Here is a 9,672-nt window from a genome sequence, read left to right on the forward strand (position 1 = left end):
CGGTCCCATCTGTGAATCTCCTTGTTGACTCTTCATCATAAATGGGAGGCAGACATGGCCAGAGAGTTTACTGACAGGGAATGGGTACAGATCTTTGAGTATCCTAGGCGCGTTTCCCGAAATGTCTGGCTCAAAATAATACAACTGCTCGTACTACACAGGGCATACCTCATGCCCCGGGCGATAAAGCGTATGTACCCACCTTCATCCTCAGAATGTACTAGATTCAACTGCCCAGAGGCAGATTTTGTACACATGTTATGGGCCTGCCCCTCCCTTGTAGGATTCTGGACAGAGGTCATACAGGGCCTCACACATCTCACTGAACTCTCCACCTGGAATGCTCCTAAAGCTTGTCATCTGGGTCTCTTTCCCCTTCCTAAGAAGGCGAAGGTACTACGCCGTCTTACAGGGCTCACCTTAATGTTGGCCAAGAGACGTATCACAAAGCGGTGGAAATCACACAGGGCGCCACATGAGGCGAAATGGCGTGAGGAGGTCATAAAATGGGTTGCTACTGTGAGAGAGGTGCTGCAGCGCGTGGAGTATAGAGGGCTGAGGAAGAAACCATTATCAAAGAATGAGCTCAACTACTAGAACATTTCAAAATACAATCGACTACTCTTGCTGACGACTGATGTACTTCTGAGGTCACGACCTACTTCCTTTCCCTTTCCTCCCCTGTCCCTCTCGTCCCCCCTGAACCCCCTGCCCCTCCCTCCCCCTTCCTTCCCCCTTGGCCCTCTCTCCTACCCCCCTCTGCTTCCCCCCCATTTCCCACCCGCTCCCCTCCTGGTCCTAACGCCCTCAGCCCTGACCAGCCAGCCAGGTAATTGAAGCAGACACTTCGTTCATAGTAGCTCAGTTCTTTATTGTTGTTTCATGTACTTGAATCAGATGTATTATTTGATTGAACGATGGTAGATGATATATTTGTGATTATAGGCATCATGTAAATCGACTATGTATAACGTATACCAAATTTTTCCACCGTATTCATGTATGCGATCAATATATGCAAATAGATAACCTAGAGATGTTATACTTGTAAGCTTGATTGTTGCCATGAAACCCTGTAAACATCAGAACTGCATGTCACTGATTGACTCATATGTACATGGAGGAATGTAATGTGAACATCAACAAAACTGAAAACTCAATAAAATATGTGTTAAAAAAACAACAACAAAATATAGTATTATTGTGCATTTGTGTTTATATAAATCCGGGTAGGACATATACCAATGTGTTTGCGAGTGTTGTGTAATAAATAGACATATTTTTATATATACACTGTGTGGTTCTTTTTTGCTCAACCTACACAATTAGATCTGGTTGAACAAGCTGCTTAGTACTCCTTCAAGATAAGCCTGAAGGCTGCTTTCCACAGCTACCACTTTGAGGGCTTTTTATGGTTATCAAAGACCACTAGCATCACCATGAGGGTTGCCTGGATCAGTGCAAGGTGTTTCACTTAGATAAGTGTGTACCATATACTAAGCCAGCCTCCTACAGGAACCTATAATCCTTAGTTTTTAGGGGATATTCTTCCTTATGGATCAACGTAATGGTACCTTCCAATGCCATATTACCAATTGTCCTGAATCAAGCATAATATGTGAATAGTTATTCCATGTGGCTTAATAAATAGTGTCTTGTAACTTTTACAACAACTCCATGGCAACCGATTCATGCCATTTTTAGTGAGCTGACGGCCCTAGTGAGTTCTGGTTTGCCAGCTTGTTTGTTAAGCTCCCGTATATGACTTATTCTCTAGTGAGGCTAGCTGTAGTTTACCTGGGTACGCTTGAAAGATATCTCCAGAGGGTTGCATCTCCATGTTATACAAATTGGAATTAAACTCATGAAGGCAATCTAGAATAATCTCTGTGTGAGATTTAGTGTGCCCTGTGTTATCCTTGATTGCAGTGATGTTTACGTTTATTACCCTTGGCCTTAAGTTAGTTTACTAGAGTCATGTCGGCATTATTAAGCTATATCAAACTACAGGAGGTAGCCCATATACCCTAAAGAGACTAGGGCAATCATCTATAACATACAACAACGTCTCAAAAGGGTGTTAATTGGAGGTCAGTTACAGGTAGCACAAATAATTGCCCAGAATTGAATCAGAAAGGGAGAAAACCAGGGAGACAAATTTCTTTTGTAACATAAATTGTATTTTAGTTAATATACATATGTGACATATTTAGCTTCATATAATCAAACATATGGAAGGGTGACACAGCGTTACATTGACTGACATGTAACATGTGGGATACTGTGTACAAGTGCTCGTGAAGGATTGTGACGGCGCAAGTGACACGTGAGGAAATATGTACAGCGATAGGAAGGGGCGCAACAAAGAACAAGTGAAGGTAAAATGTACATAGTTAGGATAACCGAACAATAAATGGTAATGAGCAATTGTCCAATTCAGATCAGTGCCACAGGCTTCAAATTACTTAGGAATATTTCTCTCCCTAGACCCTACACTTCGATATGAACAAAATCTCCTTCCTCCGATGATTCGCTTAAAGCGAGACATAGCCAGTTGGAAGTCTCTTCCCCTCTCTCTTCTGGGCAAAGCAGCTCTTTTTAAAATGATGTCCCTACCCCATTTTCTTTATGCCATGCAAAATTCGCTTGTCCCAGTCCCCTTGAAATATTTTAAGGAAATTGAACACCTTCAGAGAGACCTGCTATGGAACGGATCACCACGTATAACCTTGGGTAAACTCACATTAAAATAGTTCGATGGTGGCATCAGTCTGCCAGATATAAAGAAGTATTACTGGGCTGCACACCTAGCAGCTATCAATCATAGCACATATGGAGACCTTAACAACCCAGGCTACCGGATGGATAAGTGGCTTCTTCCCGGAGGAAATTATAATAGATCTCTTTATTCGAGATCTAGCCGGTCCGGACTAACAGGGCCCACTGGACACTCCGTCAGGGTATGGCATGCTGCAAATAAATCCCTTGGATGGAAACGTAAATTGGCGCTAGCTACTACCCATGGGACTCTGCACAACTAGGTAAACTGTGGACATCAAAGGGGTTTGATAAATTGGACTTGATTGGCATATCACAAATCAAGGATATATGGGAGAAGGGAGGGGTGACACCTTTTGCCACCCTCCAGAGTCAACACGAACTTGCTGACACTGAGATCTTTCATTACAGACAAGTTAGCCATGCACTACATTCCCTCATCCCAAGAGGCACGTACCTTCCTGAATCATCCCCATTAGAGGACAGAATACTGGATGGTCACATCCCTGATGAGACCATCTCATTAATTTATAATAAATCAATACATCACATGGATGATCCTCTTCAGTTTTGAGGCAGATGGTATAGAAATGGATGATGATGATTGGCAGGAGGCGATATCCTCTCCTCGAGTGGTGGCCATTCCGTCTCGATTACGGCTAGTCCAGCTTAAAATCCTACATAGGATATATATGACCGGTCCCCGGCTAGTACTGATGGGGAGAGCCGAAACAGGAGACTGTCGTAGAAAATGTGGCCTAGTCGGCACGTTTATGCACATCATGTGGGAATGCACACTAATTCAAACGTATTGGAGGGAGGTACACAAAGTGATGAGGGCTGTCCTCACTGTTACCATTTACCCTGAAGCACGCAGATGCTTACTAAACATATGGGAACCGACCAATCTTACCACCCACCAAACACAATGGGACACTTTGGGTTTCATGCTGGCAAAAAGAAACATTGCTCAGGCCTGGGGAGCAGCAGCCCCTCCTACTCTGGAAGCTTGGGAGGCTAATATGGACTGGTGTATGTTCAGAGAAAAGACGGTGTATACGGCCCGAGGCTGTTCTAAAAAGTGGTCCCGCATCTGGTCGCAGTGGAACTCCTATGGTGGAGATATTTGCGTTCCCCCACCGAGTATTGAACTTGATGATTTGCTTCTTCCTTGAAATGTTGTCACTGTGTGTAATTTGTAGTAGTATTGCCTCGAACTGTCATGCATGTATTGATATTAAGCTGACTTTTAAATGCCTATATGCCGATGTTTGTTAATAAAAAGTTATATTAAAAAAAAAATGGTAATGAATATGAAAAAAAATCAAGTGGGGTATCCTTGAGGGGAACGCTGAGAATTCCGCTGTAAAAGTGGACGGTTTTTCAGCCTGTAGAGGTATTTAGGCCATCATCAGGATCAGGTTACTGTTACTTAAATGGCAGTGCTGGGGAGAAAGGGATATATCAAGCTTACCTTCGGAAGTAAGTGTAGCCCGCCAACTCACTCTCACGAATGCTGTCCGTGCTGACCACGGCCCTTGCGGCCGGTCCTCCACTTTCTCTAATCGCTGCCTGACAGCTACCCGACCCACCCCCGTAGCACGGTGGCTCCCCGCCCCATGTTTACTCTTCATGTCCCCCTGACACAGTCCAGCACATGCAGACTCTTGTTCTCCTCTATGGAGGTCTATACTGGTAACCAGACGATTTCCTGCTCCACTCCAGCCATGCAGCCCGGTGGCTATCTGCCCTGTGTCTGCGCTTTCACCACCGACCTGGCGTAGTTCAGCACACGCCACACAGTGCATGCCCTGCTCTGGTTTACCATGCCAGAGGGAAACACCTGCAGCACCTTGTTGCACATTTTCTTACACCACGTGACCCCCTCCCCCACATAGGGGCCTCTCTCCAGGCCGCGGCCCGGCCCCCCTGTCCCCCAACCGGCGTATTTACCATGTTATCACCATTTCCTACGCCAGGGAACAACACCATCCCACCCTTTGGCCTATCCATTGTACCTCCTACTTATCAGGCTCGTTCATTTGCTTTCTAGGTAATCTAACCAGCAGCTTTTGATTTGTCGCAACTGTGAGTGATTACCTGTGTTTCTTGCTGGACCCCTTGGGACCCCCAATTACGTCCCTTCGAGTAAGCTATGGGAATTTTGTTCCCCCCATTTACCACCTAATTTCCGCCTCAGGCATTGGTGTTCCGTCGCTCATTTCTTCCTTTCTCCCCTTAGACAGGACCTTCGCAGGTCCTACCCTAATTGCCTTGGACTTTGCCCCACCTGGATTTCTGACAGTGCACCCTCTCGCGTAAGTTGTCTTCCCTCACTGGGACTAGCGCTGTTTCGCACAATCTTTTTTCTCTGAGCCTAGTCAAGCGGTATTTGTTTGCTGCAACCCATGCCTTCCCTGGTTTCTTTCCTTTTTCCCCTACTTGGGCTCAATTTTAAGTAATTCTTATACTTTCCCCTTTCTATTACATTCTTCTTGGCCCATCATGGAATGATCACATGTATTCAGATATATATGTATATCCCTTTATCCCCAGCACTGCCATATAAGTAACAGTAACCTGGTCCTGATGATGGCCTAAATACCTCTACAGGCCGAAACACTGTCGACTTTTACAGCGGAATTCTCGGCTCTCCCCTCAAGGATCAAGGATACCCCACTTGATTATTTTGTATTCATTACCATTTATTATTCGGTTATCCTAACTATGTAAATTTTACCTTCACTTGTTCTTTGTTGCGCCCCATCCTATCGCTGTACATACTTCCTCATGTGTCACCTGCGCGGTCGCAATCCTTCACGAGCACTTGTGCACAGTATCCCACAGGTTACATGTCATTCAATGTAACGCAGTGTCACCCTTCCATATCTTTGATTATATGAAGCTAAATATGTCACATATGTATATTCACTAAAATACAATTTATGTTACAAAAGAAATTTGTCTCCCTGTTTTTCTCCCCTTCCGATTTAATTCCCAGCAATTAATTGTGCTACGTGTAACTGAACTCCAGCTAACACCATTTTGAGACATTGCTGTATGTTATAGGTATTATTAAGCTAGCAGACTTTTTTTGAGATTAGTGATCATAAATGGTCTCTTTCACTGATGATTTTGTAATACTCATATTTTAGGAGCTTTAATTTGTGTTGAATGTCGATGTTTCTGGAGGGTGCAGAGGTGTGTTCCAGGGATTTGATTTCTTCCTTTAAAGCCACCAGTTTTTTCCCCATGTGTTTGTTCTTGGTAGACATACTATTTATCATAACCCCTTTTTACAGTGAATTTAATGCCACCCTACAGGAGTTCTGGGCATACATCCAATGTTACATTTTCTTCAAAAATGTGTTAACTAGATGCTGAGTTTTGTTCTTTTGCCTTTACGATTTCCCCAATAATTCTCCATATTTACATCCCAATTGGAGCTTTGATGACGCTTTATTCTAAGGAGATGCAGGCATGGTCAGGGATTAGGATTTGGTCCATGTTGGGATTTTGATTAATTTCAGTGTTAATGTATCATCAGTCGGTAAGCAATCTATTCTTCTTAAAGTGTTTTGCGGATGAGAGTAAAAAGTGAATTTGCTTCCTGTGGGGTTAAGCAGACACCATATATCACTTAATTTGTTTCGACTACAATTTGATCTGCCTGTGTTTACAAGAATATATCCCGTCAAGGGTTGTATCCCAAGGAAGGTTGAAGCCACCTCCCAGTAGTTTTCTTGAGTCGTTTGATATTTCATTGGCTCATTTGTTTAGGTTAATCCAAAATGTGGCAATTTGGGATCGCTCCCCACTTGGGTTATAAATGCAGATTATATGAAAGTTAACATAATCTTTGTGTGCTTTAGTTATTAACACTTTACCTTCATTATCACATTGTCTAATATAGATATGACTGCTTTCTTTGAGATGAGAGCAGCTACCCCATTTTTTTCCTAAGTGAAAACCAAGCAAACTCGTTGATCCTATCGTTCTGCAAAATCCAGGACTCTGGTTCCCAATCCTCATTTCATGATAAAATAATGTTGCCTCTCAGTTAATGTCAATAGTCAGTAACTGTCCTTCTTTAGGATGGGTTGTTTAGGCCCTTTGGATTCAGAGGTGGGATCTATACTATATTGATATTCATCGGGTGAGCGTACTGTTGGTGGGTGTTGATGTTGGTTACTGTGGGATCGGCATTGTATTTGTAAACCTAATAGATTGTTCACTCTGCGTTTGTAGTGTGCTACAGTATGGTACATCCCATTACTATAAAACTCAGGTGCCTTCAATATTGATCACGTTTCCAGATAGTTAGTGGAGTAAAGGGGACAGGAAGAGAGAGAAAGGGACAAAATAGAAAATACATGCAAGGAAGAGATATTTGAGCCTTGGATGTGGAATTTTAGGCATTGTGATTGATTAAGTCACAAGAAAGGCATGAAGCATAGATACTTCACCAGTAGTATGAGATTTTCTCATTTTCTAAGTTAATGCAACCACACTCATTCATCCACTGGTTTATCCACATACATGCCAGTTAGTGTGTATAGTTTGGTGTATTGGCCTGGCCCTAAGAAATAAACCCTCCATATGCTCCTGTGTTCTGCATATTTTCATGCACCATCAATGTTGGTGGTACTTTGCAGGTATGGTAACTTTGTAGGTTATTACATATCTCTGTCAATTATTATGTACACTACCTCACAGTATATATACACCATGAATGAATCCAAAAACATACATCACACAACAGTGCATGTCATATAAATGCTTCATATGATGAGTTAAAGAAGAAAAAACTGAGCAGTTATCGATGCAGAGAGATAGACTCATTACTTTTATATCTTGCATCAGTAATGGAATGGGAAAAATAATTATGCACTTGAGCAGATATCTGGAAGGTGATTTATTGAATCAACAATTGGTTAACATTAGTGTTCCCTTTTTCTTGCATAAATCTTATCCATTTTGCTTAGGTGGCAGTACTGAAGCTTCATTGTACTGTGCTGTTCACAACAAAATGCTGTTTGCTTCGAAACTGCCACATCATGATAAAAAAATGTAAAGGCCTTAAAAAAATTCTTATTGATTTTGAAATCCAAATGGTTAATGCTATTACTCAATTATACCCTACTGCCCACAATTGAAATATGTTTTTTCTCTTTTAACAGGCATATTGGCGCACAATTCAAAAGAAACATCTGTAGTTCAAGACTATATGTCAAGCAGTAAATTGCAATTTATATTGAAAAACCACTAACTGATATGTTTTGTGCCTCCCAATGAGTACTACACTTCAATTACACAACCAGAATAATGTAAGCAAAATGCAGAGACATTTGTCCCCTTCACTAAATTACTTTGAGTAAACATGGATTGGCTCTCTGAACAGGTATGGATTTAGCAGGAAACCACTATTTCTTATTGAGTGGTGGAATAGCTGCACTACTTGTTTAAAAGCAAGTACAAAAACAAACAATGCCAATGAAGGTTGGCATAACTCTTTTAATAATTTGAACACAACCTGCAGTGAGGATTTAAATCTGGCTAGTATACATAAATTTAAACATTTCTATTCTAATTGGCTTTAGTGTAATTCCTCTTTCTCCCTTTGTAGTAAATTATCTAACTTACATGTTTTTTTAAAAAATGTAAAAAAGATTTCCCTGACTGCAGCTCTGCCTTCCATCTCATCTCCTCTGCAGCACCCCATCAAATGTAGAAAGAGATGCACAGCCGCGTGTGTCATGGAGTCCTGTAAAATTATAAAAGGAACATTTTCTAAATTGTTCTCAATGTGAAACCATGGGAACTTTATTTAAGATATTTATTTAGTATTGTTAATTATTATTTTGTTAATGTAAATAAAGAATTCTATTCTCCATTTTTATATGTTTTTAAATATTTTATATTTATGTACATTTGTAAATATAATTAGAAATCTGCATCTTTTGTCTTCATTTAATTTTTTTAAATACGTGGATGTTATCATTTGTTTATAAGTTATTTTTATATTTTTCAATACTGGGTAAATTATAATTGTTTAACACATCTGTATACAATAATTGTGTTAGCAATAATGTTTTTATTATATGTTTTATTATTTTTTAATGAATTGAACAATACTTTGCTTTTTTATTATTACTCGGGTATTAAAATTAGTAGCCCAATATTACTGCACTATCCATCCTTAGCCCCTATTTCCTTCACACCCCGTTCCAGTGGAATAATAATTGAAGGGCAATGCATATCCGTTTAATTTTCAAATAATTTTAATTATTTTTTTTTAGCTATTATTTAGGTATTAAAAATAATAGTTGAGTGTTAATACACTTCCCCACCCATTGCCCCTATATCCCTTGCATAGCATCTCAGTTGGTTAATGATACAAGGACAATACATGCTTCTTTATTTTTATGGGGAATGATTTTTAAAAATGAATTATCCTACATTACATATTTACTTTCATGAACCAAATCGATTATTTAGAGACTGGTGCAATGTTTGTTCAAATCGACAAGACCAATATTGACTTGTTTCCACCACAAATACCTCCCAGACCAAATTTGTGCAATTTTTTATTAGCCCCAGGCTTCTCGATGGGGGCAATTGCCAGAAATTTGACAAGTTTGCAGTTAAACTGCCGGGCCCCGGGTTTGAGGCATGCTATTATAGATTCCCTGCACATACGGATTCCCCTGTTGTTGAAGCTTTTCTTTTGTAGTGGTAAGCGAAGCATATGCATCATTGCAGGGATGCAGATCCAATGAATGAGGTCTTCTTCATTTCCTTTGCATAGTCTACATGATATCGGACCAGTATATTTACAAGTTGGTTGGTTTGCTAGTGCTAGTATGTTGCCCATGTACAGGGTCATAACGCTGC

General features: G+C 40.7%; 1 long non-coding RNA gene across 1 annotated transcript in view; it reads left to right on the top strand.

The window, feature by feature from the left end:
• The window catches only part of LOC146806112 (uncharacterized), a 135,539-nt gene extending 127,000 nt beyond the window's left edge, over positions 1-8,539 (top strand). The window contains exon 3 of the long non-coding RNA XR_014967550.1: positions 7,959-8,539. This is a non-coding gene — a long non-coding RNA (uncharacterized LOC146806112). The remainder of the gene's footprint in view (positions 1-7,958) is intronic.
• Positions 8,540-9,672: the final 1,133 nt, after the last annotated feature.

This window comes from Triturus cristatus, chromosome 8, assembly GCF_964204655.1.
Source record: "Triturus cristatus chromosome 8, aTriCri1.1, whole genome shotgun sequence".
Taxonomy (NCBI): Eukaryota; Metazoa; Chordata; class Amphibia; order Caudata; family Salamandridae; genus Triturus; species Triturus cristatus.